We start from the raw sequence: 12,544 nt of genomic DNA, 5'->3' as shown, positions 1-12,544 counted from the left end.
GGCCTCATGGCTCCCTTTTTTTAAAAGATAGGGTCTCACATAGCCTAGGCTAGCCTATGTAACTGAGGATAATCTTGAACTTCTGATTTTCCTGTCTTCACCTCTCAAGCCCTAGGGTTACAGGTGTGTACCACCACCCCATTTTATGTGGTTCCAGGGACTCAAACTCGGGGCTTTATGAATATTAGACAAGCTCTCTACATGGTGCATTATTTCCTTCAATTAAATGATTTCTTTAAAAGATTACTCTTTTTAAATGTTGGTTTCTTTATTTTTTTACTGTTTCTTACAAAACACATTTTAGATGCATGTCATATAGTTTCTGTGTTGTAGAAGGGGAGCCTGAATTCTGTGTGATAAAACTTCCAAAATGAGGGATGCTTACTTACACTTGCATTTAATACGAAAGACACCACATACAGTTTGAAGCTTTGCAAACGAGGAAGCCGTGCAGTGGGGGAGAGTCGGCTGCTTGAGATTGCAGGAGCTCTGTAAGAGGCAGAGGGGAGCCAATCTTCTCTGCCTCTACCATGTTGCCATGGGCTTCTATTCATCAGCGTGGCATTCCTGTGTATTCTGCTTTGCAAGACTGGAAATTCCCTGAGAACGTTCCCAGAAAGCTGCCTGCCGTTTGAAGGGAAAGAAAACTGAAACTCTGTGTGAGCACCACATGTGGGAAATAGACCCAGGAAAGCAAATGACGCATGGCCCTGTCTAAGTGGTAGCATTTTCGAAAGCTATAGCAATGCTCTCTCTTAGGCGTGGGTGTATGCATTGTTGTCTCTTGTGTTAGATTGTCCTGATCTGTAATCAACAAAAAAAGTATCTTTTGACTTGTAATACTTACTTAGCATTGCTTGAGACAGTGGGATTTCTACCGAAGAATCTGTATATTCCCTGCCCTTTCAGAGCTTTCCATCGAGGACAAAGAATAAAATCAACATATTTAAGGCACAAGGCAAAGCAAGATGGTACTTAATTGCTCTAAGTGCTAACTTATAATGTACAAGCTATTAACACCATACAATTGATTGGAGAAGGATACATGAAGTTCAGGACTTGCTCCAAGAAGTCTGATAATCTATTTCCTGTTTCAGAGGGATGCATGGGAGTTCTTTTCACAACCAGCAGGTAAACTGAACACATTAGTTTTATTCACTTTGTTTATTTTACAATTCACATTACAAATCTTAAGAGGAGATGAATAAGACCTACAACAATTTGGGGAAAAAAACCCGTGGAGAAAATAGAATTATTGTTGCTACTAAAGTTGGCAAAAAGAACAGATCAGTGTAAACACAGTGGGTGAATAGGGGTGCAGAGAGGGTGGGTGCTGGCCAGAATGGACTGGGAGTTTTGTGGGAAAGTCCAAGACCCAAACCAAAGTTGAACAATTTGAGAGTGGGAGAGAGGAGTTAGAAGGCTGAGTGACTTTGGATAGAGGCAAACGAAGAAACTTGATGGATAGTTGAAGATATCAACATGTCATAGATTTTCAATTTGGTTCCAGGTGGATGACAGTGGAGCTGAAGGAAGAGGGCTGCAGCTGTGGTATCCTTGTAGGGGAAAATGGGAAGCTGGAGTGATAAAGAGAAGCAGAAACTGAATCACCAAGTGATAAGGGCCTCCTCTCACTACTGCTGGAGAGGCGTGGATGAGAAACACTACAGAGAAGAAAATGCCCACCACTGGCTAGACAGCAAGATGAAGGAATGGACAGGAACAATGAGCTCCATGCTCTATAGTGCCCGGGAGATCGTGTTGCCGGGACAGCACAGAGGTGGCGAACTCGACCTGGACCAGGTAATTTGATCGTTCCCAGGTAGAGCCGACATGACAACGAAACTGGGCAATAGAAACATGTTAACGCTGCAAAGTTGCATAGAAACATTCTTGTAGGCAAATTGCTAAACAGTCTTATTAAATAAAAAAACACGGAGCCAGATATAGGGGTGAAAACCTGAGAGATCAGGGAAATAGGGAAAGCCACAGCTAACCACACCTCACCAATTCCGCAGCTTCCAAAAAGACCTACTCGTGTCTGCCCACGCCTATATGACTTTCTGTTCTGTTCTCTCATTCACTCTCTCAGCCCAGCACATCACTTCCTCTTCCTGCCCAGCTCTGTCACTTGCTGTCTGTCTGTACAGACCTCCAGACCTCTATGGTTGGTGCTGGGATTAAAGGCGTGTGTCACCATGCCTGGATCTATTCCCCAGTGTGGCCTTGAACTCACAGAGATCCAGACAGATTCCTGCCAAATGATAGGATTAAAGGCATGTGCTACCATTGCCTGACTTCTGTTTAATATAATGGCTGGCTTTTTCCTCTGATCTCCAGGCAAGCTTTATTTATTAGAGCACAAATAAAATATCACCACACATTCTGATGAGCATATTTAAATGTAAAATATCCCAGCCATAAGTGAAGCTCCATACCATATCACATTAAGTACCTATATTAAGTGCCTATATAGTAACACTACCTTTTGGTGGAATGGAGGACAAGAAAATCAAGACCATTTCTGTCCCCTGGAAGTTGTCACCAAACTCACCATTATTCTCGTCCCTTTCTATTTCAGAATGGTCTGTGCTCTATCCATGCTTGAATTAAAAAAGAACAACTGTGTGTTTTACTGGGTGGTAGAGAGGGAAATTTTTTCCTTCTGATTGGTGGTGATTTTAGGTGAGATGAACCATCATAGTAATATTTAAAATAAATTTGGTTCTATGTCTTTTAAAAATTGTGAAGAATAAATAAGACCATAGAAATGAAATTTATAAAAGTCCAAGGGACAGATAGAACCAAGGAGGCAGATTTTTAATTCAATACAAAAAGCACTTTCTAAAAATATGAACTACCCATAAATGGAAAAAGCTAAGTATATTCCCTCTTCTGGAAATATTGTGGCAGTAGCTCATCTCTGCAGAGATGCTATATATAGAATTCTTACTTGGGGCTTAGGACTCAGAGACCTCCATAGCAACTTTTCTATTATCTTCCTCGAGTGTACCACGGGTAAGCAGAAAGCTTGTTAAGACTACTAATCATGTCCACTTACTCATGCAAGCAGGGGTTTGGGGTTTTTAATTAGACATTGGGGACGTAACAGTGTACAGCCTGACCCAATCTGCATGACTTGGCAGATAGTAAGGGATGCCGGTAGTAAAGGGCTAAACACTGTCCTAGAAGTAAATACATGGCATGTAGCTCAACCTTCTGGAGCCAAAGAAGACTTTAGGGAATAGGTGACGTATAATCTAAAATATCAACTGTTATACTGAATCTGATTGATGAAGACAGAGAAACTTCAGTCACTGTAGTCTGTTTACATGTTCAGTGCTTACCATCTGAACACAAGTCTACTGACAGAATATAAAGTTTAGGAAGAGGTCTTTCTATATGACCAAATGAACTACATTCTCAAGAGTGTATTTCTGTTTTCTAGAAAAATCTAGGTCTACTTGCAATTAAATATTCTTTAAAAAAAATTAAGTGCAAACCAAATCTTTACACATGAGATAATGTTGTGAGGTATTCATGTCTTTCTCCCATATAACCTTGACATTGAATCTTCCCTCTCCAAGGATGCTAGATCAAACTGGATTGTTCCATTGCCATAAGCAGAGGCACAAGAGGGAAGCAGAGTCATAGCAAAGCTAGAAAGTATCAGCATCCAACTCAAGTAATACAAAGATTGAATTGAGTATTTGCTGATAAAATTTCCCTCCTGGGAAGCAAGATTCTAAAGACGCTACTGAAAACCTCTATCAAGTGTTACCTGTTCCAAAGCCGACTTTCCTCATGCCATTCTTTCAATTGTTTGCAATGGCCCCCTCCCATTGTAGTTCTCCCAGGTTGATGAAAAAGCAATAGGACCCTCAGAAAGGGTCAGGGTTTTAAAAATAAACTAAAAATAGCCTGTCGTGTAAATTTGAGTTATAAGTATACATGTAAGAATTAAAATAAAAAAACAAGAAAAGACTCAATAATTTGAAACTAGCAGTGTACAAAATGACAAGGATGCACTGTGATCAAGTAGGATCACTTCAGGAATGCAAAGCCAGGCTGGAGAGATGGCTCAGTCATTGAAGGCTAGGCTCACAACCACAACTATAAGAATGCAAAGTCTAAAACACTTCTAGAATGCTATTAATCAAGAGGAAAGATTAAAGGAAGTAAGTCTTATAATTTTTTCTTGGAAACTTGATATTATTCCAGAGAATATTTGTTAAGAAGAAACTCAAAATTCCTAAGTTTACAATAAGGTTTACTCAGAAAACATATTTTCTTTAAGAGACAAAAATTTGAAGACTGTCAACCTTCACTTTGAGGGTTAGATTTTAGTCAGTTTTTTTTTTTTTGTAAGTTATCATTGGTAACTATGTGAACAAATGAACAGCAAATTTATAGGTATCGAGGCCACCTTAGTTTCTAATGAAGGCAAAACAAAACCCCCCAAACAAACCGATGTTCTGAGGCCAGCCGCCTGCTGTTTCTCCCTTCAGCTGTCTTTACTTCCATCTGTCTCTCTGCTCAGGCCAAAACCACAGGAGTCAAAACAGGATCTGGTAGAAAATACTCCTAATTCCAGTACTTAGGAGGATCATCACAAGTTCAAGACCAGCCTGGGCTGCGTAGTCAAATTAAGATCAAATCAGCCTGGGCTACAAGACTTATCTTAAAAAAAAAAAAAAAAAAAAAAAGTAGGAGTCCACACACAGCCAACAAGTCCCACACAGTTTATCAGCTACCTCCAAAGCTACCTGAAGTAACTGCTTCTCACAGCCTCCCCCACTATCCCCCTGCCCCAAACCACGATCATCTCTCTTTAGAGTCCTAGATGCCAGGAGCACTCACGTCGCACTAGTTGTGAAAATCAGAATCTCTCCAAACATTGCCAAATGCCTTCTGTGAAATCAGGAGGCACAAAGTCACCCCAGGTCTGCATGGTTATCGTCCATCACTTTACTAGTCTTCTTGTTCCATTTTTACCCTTCTATAATCTGCACCTCATACGGTAGCCAGAATAATCTTACAGCAGTGTGCAAGAACCCTGAGAGGCCGGAAGTAGCCAAGTACAGTGATTAGATTTGTCTCTTGGGAGAAAAAACTTGTGTGGTAATGAGATGCATAGATGTGCAGTCAAGAATAGCAGAAAATTGGAGAAATCAAAAACCATAAAGCTTTGGGGTTTGACTGAATGTTTCTGGTCCTGGCTCTGTCTTTTAAACACCCCGAGGCCGCCTTAAACAAGCTCTTACCCTTCTTGAGTTTCAGTTTCTGTATTTGTGTGACAGGCATCATTATTCTTACCCCTGGGATGACGGGAAGATTAAATAAGACAACATGTTAAACCGCTGCCTTGTGCCTGACACACTGTAAGCAAGGAGTGATTGGCAGCTATTAAAACGTCTGAGGTAGTAATTGCGATGTTAGGGACAAACAAGCTTGGGAAAAACTGAGCATTTTATGTTTGGGGATAAGGGAGAAGAAAAGCACAGCACTTGGAGTCTTGACACTGGCAGCCTTGTAGACAAAACAAAGCAGACGCTGTGAACTTTCTGAAGAAGGAGAGAGCGGGCGGTCTCTACTGCAGAAGGAAAGTCCCTCCGCTTCCATCTTTCGTAGTTCCTGTTCCCCACCGTCCCACCTTCCTTCCATCTCACAGTTCGAAACTTGGTGTCCATAGATCTCCTCAAGTGCCACATAAATCAAATTTAAGGCTGTGTTTAGACGGAAACACTACAACTTCAATTTCACCACACTAAAATCTAGTGTTTTCACCGACTGTCCGTTTGGGGACAAAAGAAAACTACAGACCCTAACAGTACCCTACGATATCAAAAATGCATTTTGGCATTGGTGAGATGGCTTTGCAGGTTAAGGCTCTCGTCACAGCCTGGTACCTGAATTGGATCCCCAGGACCTACATGGTTGAAGGATAGAACCCACTCTCCCAAATGGACATGGTCGTCGTGATATATGCAAGCCCCTCAAATAATAATAATTTTAAAACTACATATACATTTTATATTATTTTTGAAGTTGCCCCAAATTTCTCCAAATATCACTTTTAGAAATTATAGTATTCTGTGTATTTTTCACGTAAACATTATTTAAGGAACCCCTAGACATCTCCAAATGTATTTGGCAGGAACAGGTTAAGACTTCCTGCTAGGTCGTTACATAAGTCATGCATCTTTTTCACTCTATTAATTTGTTGCTGTTTGTTACTGTGTATTGCTGCCCTTACTCCTATCCATAAGCCTCAGCCATCCAAGGAAAACAGCCTCCAAGGAACACAGCCACATGACTTCAAATGTTTGTCAATTGTTCTGATCACTCTTTGGACCTTTTACTTTCCATTCAGTCTTAAGACATAAGATTGAGTCAAGTATACTGTTCACTCACTTTTCCACCGTCAACAAACATTATTGAGCAGAGGGTATCGTGCTACATGGCTTGCTGTTTAGTACGAAAGGTAGCAGCAATGTATCACTTGAGTGTTGTAGTCAGAAAGGGAGACTTGTAGGGAAGTTACCAGACAACCTGGGAGTTACTTTGCTCAGGATGAAATTTTATGGCGTGTGAATTCCCAGAGATTTGTCAGGAGGTGACATTGAGAAGAAAGGAAATTCCATTAGAGGACTGAGTTTGCCGAGATTGGGTAAGTAACGTTTGTAAAGCTGTTCCTGCATTTTCTAACAATCTTTGAAACATTAAACAGAGTGAAGCACATTTTGTCCTTGGATCGAGGAACAAGTGGACTATTTAGGATATTTTCATTCCTTCAGTCATTGGTCTAGAGTCACGATGTTGATGATCACTGTAGATACAAATAATAGGCAAACATTCACTTTAAAAGCAGTTTGCGATGTGTTGCTGGTTTTTCCTAAATGAATGCATGACACCTGCTGGTTGACTGTGGAATTTTACTTAGCTTATTGAAGTGAAGAAGTTTGTGAATTTTCCATACAGTGAAATACATCAATTGCCAATGTACAATTCTATGTACATAACCACCATCACAGTCAGGATTTAGAACAGTCCTACCAACTCCCAGAGCTTCCCTGCACCCTTTTGTAGCCCATTTCATCCTCAGGACCAGGGGAGCACTGGTCTGCTTTCTGTTCCCCTAGCTTGACATTTTCAAACTGCCATGCGCATGGAATCGTATGGTATGGAGCCTTTTGTGTCTGCCTTCTTTCCTTTAACTTAAGGCTTTGCAGATTCAGCCTTGCTGTTGCAAATATCAGTAGTTTGCTCTTTTTCATTCTAAGTAAACTTTACAAAATGAGTCAATCACAATGTGTTTATCCTTTAATAGATGGTAGAAATTTGGACTGTTTTCAGTTCTCTCTCTGTCTCTCTGTCTCTGTCTCTGTCTCTGTCTCTCTCTCTCTCTGTAAATGTGTGTGCATACACTTTTAAACTTGACATGCAATATTTATGAAGCACAGCGTGACATTGCCATACATTTAAACAAAGTGTCATGATTAGAGTATGACAATTGGTCTAACTATTATTTCTGGCATTAACCATCTCCTTGTATTGAAAGCATTCAAGATTCTTTCTACTAGCTATTTGGAAAGATGCAATTAGCTGTTTTCCACCACAGTTCTCCTACTGGGCCATAGAACACTAGAAATTATTCAGCCTACCCAACAGAACCCCTGTACCAGCTCTCTATTCTTTCCCCCAAACCCTCTCAGTCTCTGGTAACCACTGCTCCTATTCTACACAAAGTCAGTTTTTAGCACACATACATGCAAAGGAGAGCATGAGATATCTGTCATTCTGTGCCTGATGTTTTTATTCAACACAATGTTCTCTTGGTCCACCCATGTTGCTGCAAATTATGGGTTTCATTCTTTTTGTGGCTAACTAGTATTCCAGCATGAATAATAACATTTTCTTTACCCATTCATCTACTGATGGACACTTGGGTTGATTCCACATCTTCACTATTCTTGGCAGAACAGTATTGTAACAACCAAGGGAAGGCAGGTGTCTCTTCAATACACTGATCTAATGTCTTTTAGTTATCTACCCAGTGGTAGGAGAACTGTGCCCTGTGGGAGTTCCATTTCTAGCTTGTTTGAAGGAAACTATTCCGTGATCCACATATCAACCACATTCCTACTAAAGTACCAAGAGCTTCACTCTTGCCTCCTCCTCACAAATAAGTGTGTGTGTGTGTGTGTGTGTGTGTGTGTGTGTGTGTGTGTGTGTGTGTGTTATTATAACAAGCCCTTCATTATTTAATTGTTTTAACTGGGGTGAGAGGATATCTCATTACGGCTTTGATCTCTTAGTGATGCTTAAAATTTTTCATACATTCACTAGTCATTGGGTATCTCCTTTTTGCAAAATGCCTATCAGGTCATTTGCCCTGCTGAAAACTGCATTGTTTGGTCTTTTGCTGTTGAGTGCCTGAGTTTCTCGCACTATCTGAACACTAATCCTACCTAGTAAACCGTTTGCAGCCCTCATCCACTTGTATCATTACTCCATGGTAAAAAGAGAGAAAAGGATTGCTTTCTCTGTTGTGCAGAAGCGTTTTAGCTCAGTAAAATCCCACCTGACAGTCTTTGCATTGGCTGCCTGTATTTTTTTTTGGAAATGTATTTTTTGAAGTATATGTATGTTTCATATATGTAGGAGATCTCCTTCAGTCTATGTCTGAGTCTATAAAGGTGTGTCAATTTTTTTTTTTTTTTTTGAGACAAGGTCTCACCGTGTAGCCTTAGCTGGTCTGAAACTCACTCTGTAGACCAGGCTGACTCAGAGTCATTAAAGGCATTGTGCCACCACACCCAGTTAAAACATAATGTCTTGGTTTTGTTGATACTCATTTTTTAGCTTCAATGTCATCCATTTACTGTGATATTATTCCATTGCTTCTCTGAGTTTTGGACTTGATTTCCTCCTTGCTTTAGTCATGTTGCTAGCTTGCTCGATGTTGCTAGCTTGCTCGTTTGAAATCTTTTTACTTTGTATTCAGGGTGATCTTGAACTTCTCATCCTATTTCCCCACCTTCTAAGCACTGCACCACACTGCCCACTGTATGTGATGCTGGAGGTTGAATCTAGGGTATTTCACATGCCAGGCAAGCACTCTGTCAACTGAGTAGAGTGTCAACATCTGCAGCCCCAGAAGAGGCAGTTATCATACACGTCCCTCTTAGTGCCACTCTAGCTCGTGTGGCTTTGGGGATGATGTGCTTCCATTTTAACTTGATTCTAGAACATTTTTAACCCCCCTGTGCTGTGGGATGTTCTGTATGGCAAATGTGTTGCTGATTAGTCAATAAATAAAACACTGATTGGCCATTTGCTAGGCAGGAAGTGTAGGCGGGACAAGGAGGAGAATAAAGCTGGGAAATGGAAGGCTAAGTCAGAGAGACACTGCCAGCCGCCATGATGACAAACAGCATGTGAAGATGCCGGTAAGCCATGAGCCATGTGGCAAGGTATAGATTAATGGAAATGGATTAATTTAAGCTGTAAGAACAGTTAGCAAGAAGCCTGCCACAGCCATACAGTTTGTAACTAATATAAGTCTCTGTGTTTACTTGGTGGGGTTTGAGCAGCTGTGGGACTGGCAGGTGAGAGAGATTTGTCCTGACTGTGGGCCAGGCAGGAAAACTCTAGCTACACCCCTGTCAACTTCTTTTTAAAAATTCTTTTGTTTCTTGAGATTTTCACATGATTACATCATTTTCCCCCTTCCCCCACATAGTGTTTGTCAGAAGCTTTGGATTCCTTCAGGGGGTTGCGCTTCTTTGCTGTCCATGTTCCTCGGCCACTCCAGCTGGAAGAGAATTCTTCATTGGTGCAGATCCTTTCTGGGGGGACAGTGAGTGACAGCCTGCTCCACTCTGTCTTGCTGATTTTGTATCTGCTTCTGGCTCTTGATGATTATAAACAAGGTTTTGATGGACATTTGTGTTTTTGTGTGGATACATATCTCTATCTGCTTGGTAAATACTTAGGCCTTGGGTACTATTAAAGATGGATATACATTTGACTTTATAAGAAGCAATGTCTTTTCAAAGGTAATTTTATACACATTTCTTATGGTAAATGCATGTTTAATTTTTTGTAGTTCTCTTTATTTAGTTTATTATTTTTGAGACAAAGCTCTTACTATGTGACACTCTGGCCTGCAACTCACTATGTGCCCCCGACTGTCCTTGTGACAATTCTCCTACCTTTACCTCTTGAGTGCTGCGATTACAGATGTGCACTGCCACACCTGGATGCACGATTCACTTTATAAGAAACATTGACTTTTGCTTTTCAAAAGTAATTTTATCCCTCATATACCTAATTTTATCCCTGCTCTAGTGTACTTCTGTATTTCATATCATTGTTATAGAAATTCTTTGGACAAATTCATCTTTAATTTCACTTGAGACTAACAAGAGAGGTTTTCTTAAGATTGTCATGAGTTAGCACTTAAAAAGAAATGAGTTGCTGCATAAAGGGAAGAGTACAGCCTTGAAGGCAGTAGTGTGATTGCCGCACAAACTTTACTTGATAGACACATTCCCTCTATGAACATCTGTTGCTGTACCCTCATCCTGTGGATGGTACAAGTATCTACATTGCAGGCTTGTAGCAGGAAGGGTAAGTGTAGACTGCGGCCAGCATGTAAGAGGTGATACTCCAGCTGTTAAAATTTAAAACTTTTGCTATGGTACGGCACGGAGTTCATGAGGCCCCACCTCTAGCTGGGAGGCTATTGCTAATTACTGGCTGCTTGGGGAAGGAGAGTCATTTTCTTCAGTGGTGTAGCTGCTCGCAAGGGTCTCACGATCCAGTCAATAACCCTCGAACCACACACATGCAAGCAGTTCTAATTAAACTCAGTGGGTCATTTTAGCAAAAGGCCTGGAAGTAGGAGGTGAAGAAAAGGGTTCCAGAGAGAGTAGGAGAGGGGAGGAGACGGGGGCGGGGAGATGCGAGGGGCGATCATTATCAAAATACATTGGAGACATGTATGAAGTTGTCAGTTAATGAGTGAACATTTATTTGGAAAACTAAAACTTTGGCTAAAAGCGAAAGGCTGTGTTCTAAAAGCAAGTGATAGCACATGATTTCTGTTTCTTATTATTTGCTAGAAAAGTGTTTTTTTAGAAGACTTATACTTGCCAGATATAAATGAATTTTTGTTCCTACTCTTTGGGATGTATGAATTTCAAAACAGTATGGTATTCTGAAACTTCATCACTCAGAATTCTAAATTATGCCTTTGATTTAACTGAGAAACCTCGTTATTGCACAAATTCTGTTAATAGATGCTATAGCTTATTTAATATGATCAACCTAGGCTGGGATTCACTATAATTTAAAAACATATTTATTAATTTATCTATCTGTTTACTATGGGTGAGGGTATGCACATGTCATGGCATACAAGTATGGGTCAGTGAACAACTTTATGTAGTTGGTCTCTTTCCACTATGTGGGTTTCAGAGTTTGAACTCAGGTCATTGGGCATGCAAGGACCTTTGCCCTAACTTAATCTCTCCATAATTTCACTGAAGAAAGACCTTCTTAAGCAAAAGCAGGAACAGTGGGTTTTAACATTGCTAATATAAAGCTTTGCTGAGTTTACTGGAAGGCAGCCAAACTGGCAGAAATCTTAGTTTATTGGGCTGCACTGACACCTGCTGGTAGGAAAACCAATTTCTAAAAACTGTTTTATAAGTAGGACCTTACTTTAGTCTTCAAAACTGTATTTGCATTCTAATATTAATGTATTTGCATACATTAATGGCTGTAAATAGAAATTTTTGATTCATAGTAAGCCTGTGGCAACCCTTCGTGGGCACCTTATAAACCAGTGGTCTTCAACCTTCCTAATGCTGAGACCCTTTGATACAGTTCCTCATGTTGTGGTGACCCCCCCAACCATAAAATTATTTTTGCTGCTACTTCATAACTATAATTTTGCTACTGTTATGAATCTTAATGTAAGCATCTGTGTTTTCTGATGGTCATAGGTGACCCGTGTGAAAGGGTCTATCGACCCCCCAAAGGGGTCGCAAGCCACAGGTTTCTATAAACAGAAATGTTAAGGAGTCAGTATCCTCAAAGATAACCTTTCTGTGTCTACTTGATATCATGACATTCCATCCTCAGACACTACAGCACAGAGCAATACTTAAGTCAGAGCCCACTCTGAGACACTGCTTTGGACAGACAGGCCTAGGTCAGAGTGAGGGCACCTAGTTTCAAGAGGGGGACATTCCAGGGTAGCGTTTTCTCTTGCCAGAAAGGGAAACATGGCTGCTACTGCTTTTGTTTAAGATAGGGCTTCACATAGTCCAGGGTAGCCTTAGACTTGCCATGTAGCCAAGAATGACCTTGAATTCCTTCTGATCTTCCTGTCTCCACTTTCTGCATGCTGAGAGTGTAAGTGTGTTCCACCACATGCTAGGTGAGCAGTCTACAAACTTAACTGCATGTTCAACCCATGGCTGCTACTTTTTAAGACCAACTGATTCAACACTCTGATTTAGGGGCATCAAAT

General features: G+C 40.6%; 1 long non-coding RNA gene across 1 annotated transcript in view; it reads left to right on the top strand.

Annotated features, from left to right (window-relative positions):
- The first annotated feature begins 4,725 nt into the window (after nt 1-4,725).
- The window catches only part of LOC128105808 (uncharacterized), a 13,007-nt gene continuing 5,188 nt past the window's right edge, over nt 4,726-12,544 (top strand). The window contains exon 1 of the long non-coding RNA XR_008216502.1: nt 4,726-6,670. This is a non-coding gene — a long non-coding RNA (uncharacterized LOC128105808). The remainder of the gene's footprint in view (nt 6,671-12,544) is intronic.

This window comes from Peromyscus californicus, unplaced genomic scaffold (genome assembly GCF_007827085.1).
Source record: "Peromyscus californicus insignis strain IS unplaced genomic scaffold, ASM782708v3 Scaffold_9__1_contigs__length_137607984, whole genome shotgun sequence".
Taxonomy (NCBI): domain Eukaryota; kingdom Metazoa; phylum Chordata; class Mammalia; order Rodentia; family Cricetidae; genus Peromyscus; species Peromyscus californicus.
Note: the sequence above shows the minus strand (reverse complement) of the source record. Positions and strands in the feature narration are given on the sequence as shown.